The 17,099-nt window shown below is 31.4% G+C and overlaps 1 protein-coding gene across 14 annotated transcripts in view; it reads left to right on the top strand.

Annotated features, from left to right (window-relative positions):
* LOC105214797 (collagen alpha-2(IX) chain) overlaps window positions 1-17,099 on the top strand; it is a 409,572-nt gene that overhangs the window by 93,597 nt on the left and 298,876 nt on the right. For 2 of the 14 annotated variants that reach the window (XM_054230423.1, XM_054230422.1), the window contains exon 1: window positions 38-3,384. The exons of the other annotated variants lie outside the window; for them this stretch is intronic. The gene's annotated coding sequence lies outside the window, so the exon portion shown is untranslated. Of the gene's footprint in view, window positions 1-37; window positions 3,385-17,099 lie in introns of those variants that run through there. 14 annotated transcript variants of the gene reach the window in all.

Here is a 17,099-nt window from a genome sequence, read left to right as displayed (position 1 = left end):
TGTTATATTTTTAAAATTTTTCTTCGCAAATGCGCCTTTTTGGGAAAGTACGCAGGGCAGTATAATAATTTATAATGTTTATACCTTTCTATATTTTAATAATACAACGAAGTATTTATAACTGTAAGTCCCATAAATACTCAAATATATATTTTTTATAAAAAAAAAAAAAAAATTTCGGATTTTTTAATAATTTTTTGTCTGAATAATTCCACAAAATCGATAAGAGATTTTCTATATAAAAAAATTATGTCACTGTCTCTTTCCACACCAGAATTTTGTTAAGTACATATTTCTCAAGCTTCTTAGTGATTTTTTCTATTAAACCTACATTGTGCTACTCATCAGACCCAGCATATTAGATCAATAAGAGATCACTATTGCATACTTTTCAGCGTAAAGGGTAAATACATATGAGTTCTGGGTGGGGCTGTTCCTTTTTAGAAAAATTTTATTTGAGATTCTAATATAAAAGCGTTCTCAGGATTATAATAATAAATCTGTCTGTATATATTGAACTCATCAAGATTTCTGATCCAAATTTCCTTCCTCTTGAGATGAAATGCGATCCAATAATTTTAATCAAATTTTTAATTTCGGTCTCCTTTGTTTCTCTTTAAAAATTTGAATTAGAATATAATTTAATAAACGTTGTTTGGGTGGAAAGTTACATCATCTCCAATAGCTTTTCACCATCGCAGTTTCCGCCCTCACAAGCAAATCTATTTGCACATAGCAACAGCAGCGACAAAACGAGCCTTATAGGTTAAGAAAGGCAACTTACTTAGTTTCTTAGAAAATAAGGTGGTAGCAAATTGAGTGAGAGCGAAAGAGAGTACAAGAAGTAGAGACTGAGTGTGAAACAAACTTCAACACATGGTGAGCAAGTATAAGGGTTGTTACAAAGCGTGGTGAAGTACTTGTCATATATAGAGCATGTACTTTCACCACCACTCAGCAGACGCTAAGGGTTGCCAACGCCAGATGGCGCTAAGTGCATTAACCGCTATTCTGAAGTATTTGAGTAAATTTCGCTTGATTTTGCGAGTGAAAGTGTTGACTTAAGTTGTGTTGAATACAATTTCACTCTTCGTTCGGCGACCTAGGACACTCTTTTGGTGATTGTCTAAATAATATTTGCTGAATTGCGCGCTGAATGAGCGCATTTTAAATGCCGTTGCATACATTTAGGAGCAGAGAGCATATGAATTCTTCATAGAAGCATACTTCCAGCTCATTGGAGCACATTTGCCAACTTGCTCACAAACATTTTTAAGAGCTCTACGTTCAGCTCGGCGCTCGTTAAACACATTATAACCGAGCAACGCATTCGGCCTGCAAGCGAACGCTTATGTATGTCTGTTGTAAGCGACTGTTTGAGACTTTACGGACACTCGGCATTCGTTTCGCCAATATTGCTGAGCGCTCGTTTAAATGCTATTTGCTGAAGTGAGCTTACAAAATGCGCGAGTGCATGCCTTCGTGTGCATGGTTGTGCGCACTCGTGCTCGGGTATATGTGTGCGAGTTCGCCCATGTGTACATGTGAGTTTTCTAAAAAGTTATGTGCCTCAAGTGCGTTTACCTCAGTCGTGTTAGGTGCTGCAACCGGTTAAGATGTGCTAAACGGGAGATCAACGTGTCGTCATTGTGCGTGTCAAGTTCGTTCGAGTGTTGCGTTGCGATTCGCCTGCTATACACACACCTAGTCACATAGGCTATTGTGTTGCGCGACCGTTACAAAGATTTGTTGTACTGGCTTTTTGTTGGGCTGCTGTTTTTCTTTCCACCTTTGCATGTATGTGTGCATATGTGTTACACAGCGGCGCTTAGTGGCAATGGCAAAGTCGAAATATTATCATCATTGTAGTGCTGTTGCTGTTCGAAGTGTGTGTGTGTGCTCTAGCGTGCCTGTATGTGTGCGCTGTGCAATATTCTGTTGCTGCTGAAGGCACTTAGTTGTTGCTGAAGTGTTTGACAAGTGGCTGCTGTGTGTTCTACAAAATATTATAATTATGTTTGTTGTTGCGTAGCAAAAAAGAGCAGGAGAAGAAGAAAAAGGAAGGAAAAAAATATCAAAAAATCATTTCAAAAAAATAATTATTGTTGTTGTTCTCTGTGCTATGCACATATGTGTGGTTGCTTAAATATTTAAGTGGATTTTTATTGACTTCCTGACACACGCACACACACACTGAACGCGCGCACGCAACGTTTACTACAGCTGCCACACACAAACACACGCACTTGTGGAAGTACACACGCGCGCGTCCAGTGCTTTCAAAGTACCATATCAAAAGCCAACAGTTCATACACATACTAACGCGCATGAAAAATCGCTTCGAAAAATAGAAAAAAAAAAATTGTATAAATTTTCCGGAAAAAGTTTTAAATTTACGCGCAAAGTTCGGCGTTGCAGCATTTAAGCGTAAACGTTTGTGCAAACCGGTCGATTAAGTACATAGTACAAGAAAAACGCGCGCGGTCGCTTCATGAACTAAGTTCAACGCGCGTTTCAGTAGCTGTAGTATAAGACAAATAAATGTGTGGCGGCGAAAAACGTGAAACGTGAAAGCAATCGAAACGGCGCTTGAAACGTAGGTCGCGAACGTGTGTAATTAAGTAATCGAAATGAGTTTAAAAATCATTGCGCTGGAAAATTAACGACAGCAAACAGACACATTGGCTGCCACCTGCCTGCCTGGCAGACGGCGCGACTGTGCAACCAACTGCCGGCTAACAGCGCTCAACACTGCGCTCATATTCAATGTTAAATGTGCGGGTATGAAGTCAAAAGAATCAAATATTTTCCATTTTACCGCTAAAAAATTGTATAGCCCAGCCGCCAGTCAGCGGTGCTTAAGTGAGCGAGCGAGCGGCAACTGAGTAAGCGCAATTAAGTTACACGTGCTTCAACACACACATACATATTTATCGGCAATAATAGCGTATAAGCGCGGCATTAATTACAATAAATACACAATACTTGTAATAGCTGAGGCGCTGCAAAATCGAAGCGTTTCAATTCACGCGCGCAATTACTTATAAATAACATACAGTGCCGTGCAATTTTCAATAATTAATTGAGCATTAAAGCGGTAAAATACTCACAAATGTCAATGCCGCTTCAAAATGCAATTGCAAAAACAAATATAATAACAACAACAAATTATTAATAACAACACCAACATAAGCGCTTGTGTGGCATGAAGTATGCTTGTTAAATTATGCATTTGAGTGACGAAGGTGCCGCATTAATGTCCAAAGCAACAACAACACTAACAACAACTGCATTTCAATGTGTGCAGTAAGCGTCGTAGTAGCTGTGGAGCGCATTTTACAAGCATGTGCATATAAATATTAAGCCTGTATGCCTGTATAAAATGTAAGTAAGCGTCAGTCAAGCGTTAAAGTAAACACAACAAATATGCTTGTCAATAAACAACAACACAAGTCAAGTAAAGTGAAGTGACATATGAAAGCAAATTGTAAGGAAATGAAGTAAATAAAATGTGGAAATGAAGGAATAGCACAGAAAGGAGTTAAAGTTCATTAATTTTTATTAAAAAAATATTACTAGAAATAAAAAAAAATGTTTAAAAATAACAAAAAAAAATTAAATTCATTAATTTGTATAAAAAAAAATAATTATAAAAATAATATATAAATATTTAAAATTATTAAATATAATTAATTTTTATAAAAAAAAAAAATTAACTAAAAAATATAAAAATTCATGAATTTGTTATTGTTAAAAAAAAACATAAAATTTAAAAATTTGTTTGGAAAAAATAGTCGAAATCATTAAATTCATGAATTTTTATGAACCAAATATTAAATTAAAAATATTTAAAAAATATTAAAAAATTAACAAAAATTAAAAAAATATATTAAATTAAAAATCATTAAATTTATTCACAAAAATTCTAAAAATTAAAGAAAAAATAATAAATTTTTGATAAAAAATATTTTAAAATTTTTAAAGAATTTCAAAAAAATTAATAATTTTATTAAAAAAATATTAAAAATTTTAAATTTGTTTGGAAAAAATGCATTAATTTTTATGAACCAATTATTAAATTAAAAATATTTAATAAGTAACAAAAATTAAAAAATAAATATATTAAATAAAAATTACTTAATTTATATTAACAAAAATTACAAAAAATCTAAAGAAAAAGTAATAAATTTTTGCTAAAAAATATTTTAAAATAAAAAAAACTACTAATTATTCATTTTTATAAACAAAAATATTATTACAAATAAAATAAAATAATAGTATCAAAAATAAAATAAAAAGTTAAAAAAAACATATTAAAATTCATTAATTCGTATTAAAAGGTAAAAGAAAAAAATTAAAATATTTAAAAATATATATTTTAAATAAATTATATTTAAAGATATACCAAAATAATAAAATTAATTATTAAAAAAAATATGAAACACTTTTTTGAATATTTAGAAATCATTTTTGAAAATTAAAAAATATATATATTTAAAAATAATAATTAAAAAATAATATTAAAGAGCTAACAAAAATTCCAAGAAAACTCTGTTATTACGAAATTTCCTGCATATAAAATCGCTGACGCCGTGCTTAACAACGAAAAGAAACCATAATATTCTCCATGAGCTGGCCGGCTTATTGTTATCCGGCACATAACAACACACTTATGCGCGCAAATATTTAAATATGTATGTACATTTGCATATATGAAGTTGTTGTACAAAATTGTATACATTGTCCGCGTGCGCTCGCAAATATTTGCACATATTGGCATGCAAATTTGTTTGTGCGTCATGGCGTATGAGTAACCAGCCACGCAGAGCAAGTGTTGATCAAGCGCAAGTCGAAGACTACTGACTGCTACAAGCATATTTATTTAAATTTACACAATTAAATAACGGCGCATACATACATACAAACAAGTCAGCATATATAATATGGCATATGTTAAGGCGTAAGCGTGGCGTGCATGTAGCGTGTCAGCCGCTAATTAAGCGCAAAAATAAATATATTAAAAAACATATATATTTTTTATATGAAGTGTAAAAAAAGAATTATGCTAAGCAAAACAAAGTGTCGTGCTGTGCCGGTAATGTTTGAAAGTTCATTTGGAATAGCGCGAAATTAGCTTTATGCGCCTAGAAATATGCAGTAATAATGAAAGACCGCAAGTGTTTACTATTACGCCTCAAAATATGCAAAAGTGGCAGGAACGCTACATAGGTATGCATGTGCGGCAAGTATCAGCTAGCTAACGGTATTCGCTGTGCGCAGTGTTAGTGCCGCAATTCAGTTTTTTTATTATTTTTTTGCAATTTGTTTGTCTTTGTAAATATTTGTTATTGCATTTTAATTAGTGTAGTCACTCGCGTTGGGCAGTTGTACAATGCAATGCATACACGAAATTTGCATATAATTTGTATTTTAAGTATGTAAATTACTGTGATTGCTCTTTTATGCAGCGGAATGCTTGGCTAGCATTGGCGTGCTTTGCTGGTGTGTGTGGTGTGCCAGGTGGGGGATATGCATATAGGCTATAAAATTTTACTGCAATTTTGTTAAATTTAATAGCTATTATTATATAGGCCTTTAATGTCTCTATAAATATTGATAATGAAAATTTGTTAAAAGCTCCTAGACACTTATGTAAAAAATATAATTAAATGCCTTGTGATACTAAATGCTAAAAAATGCTAAAAAATTTGAAAAAAGTCTTATTTAATAATGCAATATTTTTAAAATATTATCCAAAAATATCAAATCACTCCGAGTAAAAATTCAAATTTTGCACACATCTTATCTAGTTAATGAAGCAAGCATTTTTTTATGTTTTTATTACAACTATTTTTTTCAAGCCAACGCCTGCCGAAAATTTGACAAAAAAAAGTGAGTTTCTGTCAAAAATGCACGGTTACATTTTTTTTCTTTTTTCCTGCGTTCATTAACTAGATTCAACTATTTGTCCATTTACTATGGAAATATTTTGGGTTTAGTGTTTTTAGATGAACCAATCATGAGTTGTGATGTTCTCGGTAAAATCTTTTTTTTGGGACATGTCATGCAAGATGAGGTACGAACGGCTGAGTTTCCGAATTTTTAAATAAAAATTTCACAAAATAAAAATTGTTAAAATACCCTTGTTTTAGCCCCTGAAACCCACCTAGCACCATAAGCAAACTAATACGATTTAGGGAATTCGGAGCCAATTGTTCGAGATCAATTTTAAATTTTATATAGTCTAAAGGTTAAAATTACAATAAAATTCTGTTAATGGAAATGGAAATAAAGATTATAAAAGCTTTGATATAAGGCAATACAATGGAAAACATACATACTTCAGTGAAATACATAAGTACCCCGAAATGCTCATTTTAAATATCCCGCTAATATTTCAAAATTTTTTCCCAGGTTGGCACAACTGCCGTCCACTATTCTTGACTTGAGTTTTCGACATAGTTGAATCATCAAATGTTTTTTCAACATTTCCAACGTTTTGGCACAAAAAATTTCGTTTGAAACACAAAATTTTACACAAACTCTTTGTTCAATATTTTTATCCATATAAAATGATAATTTCCGGGTACATATTTAACAGAAGTATGTTTAAAAAATATGTTTGACAAATTGAAATTTTAATTGATGAAAAATAAATTTGCTTTGAAAAAAGATTAAATTGAATATTGATAATTATTATTTTATTATAAACAATAAAAGGACACCGAATGGGACCTCAAGCAAGCCGGGACCTATTGCAAATCGTTGAAAAGCATGAAGCCGCCTAGAATTCAAGCGATTCCGTATTTTCTTTTTCAGTAAACAATTTCTTATTTTATTTTTTTACAAATAATTCAAAGTTCTAAACAATTCAAAACAGAAAACAAAAAAAAAAAACAAAAAAATTAAAAGCTCTAACAGTTATAGTAAAATTGACTTATGTTTCAAATTTTGGAAAGAAATTGTTTTTGTACCATTTAAATCTATTGCCAAAAAAAAGTTCGATTTAGATAAATAGTTATAATGATAGTCAATCAAGTATTAGCGCCACCTATCGCAATTTACCATTTATTGCGCTTTCAGTTAATATCTCAAGGCAATAGTCGAAGCATTTTTAGCATTCTTAAATGTTAGATTTTATGCTTTCTACGTTGGAAGACATTCTCTCAATTTTGTACAGCTATTTCGGCCTTTGCCTTTAATATTCTTTACATTTCCCTATTAAAAAGTTCAACGTCTCCATTTATTTCAAGGCTTAAATACATTTCTTCCTCTCATATCTAAATTTAACTTTAATTTCGTGCGCGTTCAAGCAGCACAAAGCATGTTATTATTAATTAATATTAATTAGTGTAGCTAAACAACATTAAACACCCCTCTAAATGGTTACCTATGTGGGTAAAATAACACTTGTTTACGCATATTTGTATATTGTAAACAAATTAAACATAAATAAAAATTCAAAAGTATTAAATAAATACGAAGGGTTAGCTTACTAAAGTCAACAACATGAGTACAACAAAAATAAAAAAAAAATATGTAAATACATAGAAATCAAAGCGTTTCCTCACACCAATCACAAGCGTCAAAGTCACACAAATAAAGTGTAAAGCAAACACGCTCTAACACAAACTCTTTAAGAGATTGTGATCCCCGTTTCAGCTTCACAGCAACAACAACAACAACTATTTTCTTTTCTTTGCCAACACCTCAGCACTCGAACTTACTAAGCCGTTGCCAACTGCCGCTATCAATGCGTTATTAAAGCAGCGTTGTTACAAGTGTAGAGAGGCTTACAAGTAGGCTTGTTTGTGTGGCACATACATACCCTTTACACCCGCCTGCACATATGCTGCTTGTAAACAGCGAACTGCGTGCTGTGCGTGCTCATTGTCACACGCTCGCATTTTGTTGTTATTCGCGATATTCATCTAATTATTTGTTTGACTTTTGAACTTGTACGCGCGTTTGTTGTTGTTTGTTGATAAGAGTCAAATGCTTGGCATAGTAAACAAAATTTATTCTTATGCCACTGCACAGATTTAAGTATGTGTTACTTGTGTGTGTTTGTTGGTATTTTTATTGTTTACAATCGCTTGCTTGTTAAGTTGATTAGTAGTGTAATTTTGTGTGGTGATAAGCGAAAAAAAAAGAAAAAAATTATATAAATTATTTTCTAAAAAATATGTGATTTGTAGAAAATGAGTACGGATTTGATTAATTTTCTGTCGAAATAACAAATAAATACAAATAAAATGTTAAGGATTGTTAAATTTAGATTTATTATTTTAATAATTAATCTATTTTAATATATCTTCCGTTTCATACCAAAAAAAAAAATTTATTTTAAAAAAGGTTTAAATCTGTACACACAAAGTGATTCTAAATCAGCCTAAAGCTGTTTAATGATGAGCTTAAGTTCTTAAAGTACGAGTTCATGATCGTTAACAAACCAATTTTACCTACGAACTGATTCCCCTGATTGTCGGTTCTATGAAAGCGGAAGAACTCAGTTTTGTATCCGCCCATGGATAGTCGAATATTCTAAACAAAATTTCGGAAAATGTTTTATGCCGCTACAATAACAACAACAATAGCTTAAACGGTTTTGACCAAATCTCCAATAAATCACAGCTCATATTTAATTCATACATTGAAACAAAAATCTTATCACGTTTTCGGAATTATATCGTATGTTTCTTTAGCGGATATGGTTCTCCACTACTGGTACTGCACTCACTCAATAATGTCCGGTATGCATTATGTCAAATTTCATGACACTAAATTGACAAGAATCAAATTTTTATACGGTGCTTTGTCATTCGGTTGAAGAAAACTTTTGAAGTAATTAAAATAATTTAATTTAAATTAAGTCATCAATTTGTTTATTTTAATTTCAATTTGGAATTACAACCATTTCAATCCATGTCAGTAAATTTGACTTAAGTAAACCATGCATAATAAATGAACTGCAAAAATGCATAAGACTCTTGGGTGGTGCAAAGATTGTTAGGGTTTTACACTAAGAAAATAAGTGTACGAGGGCTGCTATATAAATTTCTGGCTTAATAATGAAAATAGGAATATTTATCAACGAAAATGGTTTTATTGTTTTTCAAAATATTCTCCATCAATATTTATGCACTTTTGCATGCGCTCAAACCAATTTTCGAAGCACTTTTTTGAGCCTTTTTTGAGCGATTGTCAAATTGTGCGGGATCCAACGAGAACAAACCTTTGTTACGGCCAGGTGTTCATGCAATATCGAATGTATGCTGGTGGGAGAAATGCATAGGCATGCCTCTATCTGCAGGTATGTTACATGACGGTCTTGCATTCTCGTAAGGCATCGATGTTTTCTGGCACAGCGGCTGTTTTTGGACGACCTTCACGGAATTCGTCTGTACCAGTTTTTCACAGTGCTATAGGATGGTGTCTCATAGCCATACCAAGATTTTAGTTCATCGATGCACTCTTGTCGCGATAATCTACGTCGAAAGTTGTGAAAAATGATCTCACGAAAATGTTCACGAGTTAATTCCATTTTTTGGCTGAGATGAATTTTTTAATTCCCTGTAAATAAAACAATTCACGATTAAATGACAAAACGTTCTGAGTGATGTTATGCTAAAAATGTCAAACTTTCCAATGGAAATATCAGATTGCATCTGGCAACACTTAGTGTTGACTAGGCCAGAAATATATATAGCAGCCCTCGTATATAATCGATTTTAGAAGGAAAAACTTTAAGGTAAAACTGATTATAATAATGACAAAATTTTGAAATAACTCTTGTCAGATTATCGAAAAAGCTCAAGTATTCGAAAGTAGCAACCATTATACTGATAAGTGGCATTTGTTTTGCTTATTCCGCAAAATTGATTATTGCTTGAAACTCTGATTTTTATTAAGTTAATAAAAATATATTATATACATATATACAATGAATAAAATTATTTTTTTTTTATTCTAAGCAATAGCTTACTTCAAATGTTTTTATATTTCCTTGTGTAAATGTTTGTACTCACTTTAAAGAACTAAAAATTCTGACAACTGTGTGCCCTCTCTAAGCTGACTGTAATTAATTTTTGACTCTATAATTCAAATAATAAACCAACTAAAATATTCAAGTATTAAAAACTCAATATTCATTTTATTATTCTTCCTTTTTTTTATTTTTAATTACCATGCTTTATTGCTTTTTATTTCCTTGAGGTGAAAGATCATTGAAATATTTATTATTTTTTATTGGTAAGTGAGTTCGTTGCTATACATATTAGTAAGCTGTCGAATATTATATTTTCAAATATATGCCACGAATTTATAAAAAAATATGCACAATTAAAATCCGCAATTTAGCCTTACAAATATTGAAATTTTATTTACATTTTCAATAACAAATGCATATCACTACCACACATAGAGTTAAATACAGTTATATGTGTAGATGTGTACATTTCCGCTTTGCTGTGCGAAACAGCAATGCAATTTTGACAACTTAATCACATTTGAATTGTCAAAAGCCATCATTGAGCGGATTAATTGAAGAGCTGTTGCACACAGCTTAAACACACAAAGTGCGAGCTTTGAAAAAGCGGATACGGAAAACAGCAAAGGCTTATAAATGAGTGGCAAAAACGATTTGTAATTTAAAATATGGCAATTTTTTCAAGCAAAGCATAAGACTACCACAATAAAAATAAGGAGATTTCGATATTTTAGTTGGAATTATTGTTTAAATTTCATAAGAACAGATTGACGGTGCAGCTCATGCTGTCTCAACAGTGCACAAAAACCAATAATATGCTTGTATAGCTATGTGTGTGTATGTATGTAATGGAGAATGTGAATTTCATTTTAATTAAATCAAATATTTTACATGCATCATTGTGCTCGAAATTCGCCTTCAAAGATGCCGCTGTACATGTATTAGATTTCAAATATTTATGCAAGTGTATATGCGTGTGTGTGCGTGCATACCAATCAATGGCACAGCTTTAAGGCGCATACATAAATTAATTAATAATTTCCTATTTCATAATATTGAAATATTAGATGCAACAAGCCTTAATGAATGCATTTGCTTGAAACAAAAATTTGTTTGGTATGTGAAACACACAGTTGGGTGCAAATATGCAGCGAAATATAATACAAAATACATGCTTGAGACATATGCAGCGTTGCATAAGCAATAATTTATCATAAATTTAATTAAATTAAGGAATTTAATATCGGCCAATATAATATTTGCTCGGGTAGATTTTTAGCTTTAAAATGTGTTTAGTGCTTTAATGGAGCGCATATAGCTTCATTGAACATGGTTATTATAACTTTCACTTACCTCTTGGTTACAATGTTTTTAATTATCACTTAAGATTCCTCATTGAAGAAGAGATTTATTGTATCAGTATCTGCCCAGAAAGAACTGAGCACCATTTCTGAGAGAAACAAATGCTAAAAGTATATTACTTCATCCGTTTTAATGATAATTTGATATCAGCGACATCTATCAGTTATTTTTGAAAGTCTAGTTTATTTCTTCTTGCTAATATAAACCTGAATATCTCGTTTGTAACACAAATTCGACCTTAGAAAAGTACTTTTGTAATAATTTGACTCCAGCGGCACCTAGCGGAAACAATTTTTCTTATGCATTTCGTTTCTCTTGGCAATATATGACTATAATATGATTCAAATCGAATCAAAAACTGGTTTTTCAAAGTTATTGGACACTAGCGCCACATAACGGAACAATTTTTTCAAATTAAATTCTAATATAACTCTTCAAATGGGATTTTAAAATGGTTTTCTGAAAGAAATTTGACTCTAGCGCCACCAAGCGAATTACTTTTTGAATGTTATACTCTTTGTCTTGCCAAAATATATCTTTCATGTGATTGAAATCGGCCTATAAATAATAATATTTACAATAATTCAACAACAGCGCCACCTATTGGCATTTTATTATATTTCCCAGTGTAAAAAAAAAAATTAAAAATTGGAAGTGGCTAACTGTTGATATTTTTTGTTTGATCTCAAAGCCAAAAATCTCATAATATTCTTAATTCTTACCTCAAAATAAACATGTCTTCCATTAGCTTTCAATTTAAATTTAATTGCAATTTAATCATATTCATACACTCAAGCACTGCTGCCTGAATACACCCCTGAGCACTTGCATACTGGCATTGCAAGTTAACGTAGCGTACACGCAATATTTAATAAAATACTTCTACGTTCAACCTAAGTACATGCAACCAAATGGAATTTCTCAATTAACATTTTTGTCATTATTAATTCTTCGTTTCAACGTTCTGCTTTAATTTTATTTAAATATTTCATACTGTGTACATACGCTGCTTATCATGTGGGCTGTATGTGAGCAATAGCATCAACGCTGGCGTCGGCGTCATGCGGAAAGCAAAAAGCCAGCTTATGCTATAAATTATAATGGCATACAATCACAAAATCATAAAATCAACGCATGATGAAATAAAGTAATAATGAAAAGCTTTATGCCAGCTAAGCGTATGAAAAATGCAAAAACAACAGCAACAAGCAACAAAAGCAGCAGCAGCAGCACGGCAAATACTTGGCATTTTCGGTATTACTTTAGCATTATTTGTGTGCTGTAAGGACAAGTGCTCAACGCACACCTACACCACCACATACAAGTCAAGAATTTTTGCAATAAAGATTCACACACACATACACAAGTAATGCTGCATTATTATTGTTTTATTGTTAATGTACAAGCAAGCAAATTAATTTTTAATGAGTATACTTGTACGCACTTTTACCAGATTGTTGTTGCGCTCTTTTGGTTCACGGTAATTGTGCGTGTGTATGTGAGTTTGCTGTGTGATTGTATTCTTCCATTAATTCTTTATGTTTTGTAAGGCTAAAGGGCATTTTTATTTGAGTGCATTTTGTAACTTGTTTTTCACTTGTACTTGTACAGCTGGCAGCGATTTCGGTTTTTCATACAATATGGAATCGTTTTTATTTGATGTTTCGAAATTGAAATTTTAGTATTTTCTACTTACTGCTGTTGCTGCTGGATATTTCTATTAAATGCGTGGTTTTAATGGAATTTATTTCTTTCTATATCCCTTTTATTCTGTAAATGTTCGTATTCTAGTGTACTTTGCAATATCTTTGTGCTTTTAATTGCAGAATAAGAAGATATTAATTGTGGAAATTAGGGTTCTTCCAAAGTTATATTGTGTGCTTTCTAAAAAGAATTAATTTAATTTAATTTAATTTAATTTAAATTTTATTTAGTTTAATTTAATTTAATTTAATTTAATTTAATTTAATTTAATTTAATTTAATTTAATTTAATTTTATATTATTTTATTTTATTCGAATCCGAATCCCTCTCCCTCATAGTTGAAAATTTCGCACACTCCGTGTCAACCATATTGCCCAGCATGGCGTATACGCGACATTTAATTAGTTATTAATTAAGCAACAATTTGATGGCCGAAATTTTCGCCTGCTGTCCGCCAAAGTGCCGGGGCAGTGCAAAAGCGAACACGTGACGCGTGAAATATGCACAATAATTACGTTTCAGTTATGAGAAGCGTCTGTAATTAAATATTAATTGCTTTGAAGGTGAAGCGAAATTGAGAGACGACTCGACGCTTGGCGTGCTCTCATTGTGTATGACCTCAATGAGTTTGGTTAGGAAAGTGAAAAGCCAAATTGCAGTCGAAATTCAACAAATACTTTGACCGAAAATAAATTGGTATGCGCTGAGCTCACAACACAAGCTGCGCTTTGAGCAATTCGCGAAAATATTTATTAACACACAATGCTTGTTATATGGAAATATTTCATCAAAGCGCCGTTTGTGTGTGTCTGTGTGTAGAGGAAATACAGTTGTAAGCTACAAAGGTATTTTAGTTATTGCCTTTATGCTGCTATTAATGTTGATCCTAAGTGCTTTTGATGTATGCGTGCGTGTGTGTGTGTAACTGCTGTTGGCAGACCGCGAAACCTGCTATGTGGTCGCTTTTGTGTAACAAATGGCAGCTAGTTAACATTGAAGCGCGTCGCTTGTCGTGCAATTAGTGTTGCACATGTCTATATACATAGCTGTGTATGTGTACCTGTCAGTTTTGGTATTTCTGACTTTGTAGTGACATTAGTTGTTGTTTTTGTTGTGGTTGTTGTTAGTTAGAATGTTCAAAGCATAAATGGTCACACAGCATGCGGCCTTAAAAGGCGCTGAGAGTAGCATGTGGGTGTTCATAAATAAATTTGAATATATAAAATTAATATATATGTACATATATGTACATATAATTGTCCTTAGTTGTATAATTATTTGACATTTTCTCGGAAATTAGGCAGTCTTTCAGCCAGTTCATCAATTTTGTTTATACATACACGGCGGCTAACCGCGGAAAGCAGAAATATGCTTTGTGTTACTAGTTGTTAAACACACATAATAAAGTTTCAGAGGCATATATTTAAACTTGCGTAGTAAATTTGTTTAGTTTGCTGAGGGTAGATATTATTTAGAGTTATTTTTATTCCAGTTGGTTGAAAAATGTGAAGTTTAAATTATAAAATTGGTGTGTTTCGCCATAGAATGAATACTTCTTCTGTTTTTTTTTTTTTTAATTTTTGCAAAGAGAGTTTTCACAGCCTAACATTTTTAAAGTAGCTTATTTACGAAGATTTCAATTTTTTCTAGAAATTAATAACAAATTTTACCATGTAGAAAGGATTTTCATAATTTTGAAAGACTTTATTGCTTTAAATCTTCTGAAAATAATATATTATAATGATTTTGGTTTATCAGAAAACTATAATTTATTTAAATATGGTAGCTCTGGCAGCATTTGAATATATTTATAACTGTATAGAGTTAAAAATAATAAATATTATATCTTATATATTGAGTAGCATGGATTGAAAATATTTTTTCTAGGTGGCAACCCTATTTGATATTATTGAAATAGGTGGTAACTATGTTTAAGATATATTTGCTGCATAAAACTATCATAAAAATCATCCTCCATCATTTACAATCGGTTGTTAAAAAAATTAATATTTCTGAATTTACAAAAAGTTGGCAACACTGCTTGACCCTAGAGACATTAACGCAAATGTCGAAAATTCGGCTCAAAAAGTAACATTTTCAGTTGTGAATAAGTTTGGGATGCAAACAGATCTCAACAAATATTTTGTTGGGTTAATGTTGACACAAATGTCCAAGATCGATATAAAAAAAATCGATTTAATCGACAAGTGCTTGACCCTAGAGACATTAACGCAAATGTCGAAAATTCGGCTTAAAAAGTAAACATTTTCAGTTGAGAATAATTTTGGAATGCAAACATATATTTACAAATATTTTGTTGGGTTAATGTTAACACAAATGTCCAAGATCGATATAAAAAAAATCGATTTAATCGACCACTGCTTGACCCTAGAGACATCTACTAGAAAACGGCGGAGCAAAGTTGTAGACCTAATATTTATACAAAAATTTTTTATTTGATATATTTTAAATATTTTACTTAAGAAGTGAATCTTAATTTCGACACAGATGGCAACTCTTTTTTTAATTTTTTTTTTTCAGTAATACTTTTCGAAATTAGAAATGTCTCGAAAATTTTAGCATAATATTTTGTTATTTTCCATGTTTATGGAAAACACGTATACATAAATGTATATACAAATAAATATATATTTTTAGTGGCAACTCTGATTCAGTAATTTTTTGGTCTACGTGTTTTGTTATATATTTCTTTAAAACCTCGTGATATTTCTTCTTCAGATACTTATTACACTAAATATTTTTTTGAAACAGGTGGCAACTCTTATTAATTTTATGAAACCTCTTATCTGCTCTAAATCATCTTTTGTTCATTCTTAAAATAAAGCTTATCAAAAAAAATAAAAAAAGTTTTGACTTCTGAAAAACTATAGTAAAGTTTGTCCTAACGTCAAAGCTTGCGTGCCATATGAAAACAGTATACAAATTACATTAACTTCATATTATATTAAGGACATTTATTACTTCAGCAAATTTTTAAGTTTCCTCCACCTAAGCAGTGATTTGTAGTTTATGACAGTTTAACTGCAAGAACAAATTAATTTTGTCAGAAACGAAATATATGTGACGCAGAGCAAGACACGCATGCTAATTCATTATACGCAGTGGCGCACCGCCCACGCGCACAACGACAAACACACGCACACACACACACACATATGACCCTCGCTATATATGCACATGAGCGGCGCACAGCGTGTGATTGCGTATTTTAAATGTTTTGCTTGCTGTGTTATTATTACACAAAATGCTGCTGCCACTAGCAACAACAACAACAATGACAACAAACGTTTTGTATAAATAATACTGTTGACGGGCCTAAATAGTCAATAGACAAATAAAAGAATATATTGTATGATCACACAGCAGGGGGGAGCGTGTGTAGCAAGGTAAAAGTCATTTAATGTGTGTGTGAGTTAGAATAAAAAGTGGTTTGACAAAAGCGCATAAGTGGCACACTTATGCTTGTGGTCTCTAGTAGCTGATGGCTGCTGAGTGTTGTGAGGGGTGGCGGTTACATGGAAAAAGGATATTTTGCGTGTAAACATTTATGTAGTTATTAAATTTCATTTCAATTCGTTGGAAAAAAGCAAGCATGCAGTGCCATGGCGACGCTGTTTGTGCACAGGGGGTTGACTGGGTAGTGATACTGTGTAAAAAATATTTTTTTTTTGGATTTTTTAATTTTTCCAAAATATTTTTCATTGATGGATAAATTAAAAAAAAAATATTTAATTTAATTTTATATAAAAAAAATATTAATTTAGGATTTTTGAAAGAAATTCGAAAATTCTGAAAATTATTTTTTTTTTTAATAATTTAATATTTTTTATATAATACTTTTTTTTTAAATTCAATTTTAATATAATAAAATTTAATAGCAAAAATATCGAAAATTTAAATTAAAATAATGTCACCAGATCAACAAAATTAGTAGTTACAATTAATTCTGTTACACAGTCTTGCCGCCGAAAGGGGATGCTTACTCACTTGTGCCTTTTAATTAAATATGATTTAACATTTCACA

The sequence above is a fragment of the Zeugodacus cucurbitae genome, chromosome 4, assembly GCF_028554725.1.
Source record: "Zeugodacus cucurbitae isolate PBARC_wt_2022May chromosome 4, idZeuCucr1.2, whole genome shotgun sequence".
NCBI classification, from domain to species: Eukaryota; Metazoa; Arthropoda; class Insecta; order Diptera; family Tephritidae; genus Zeugodacus; species Zeugodacus cucurbitae.
The sequence above is the reverse complement of the archived record's forward strand: the minus strand, read 5'-3'. Positions and strand labels throughout refer to the sequence as shown.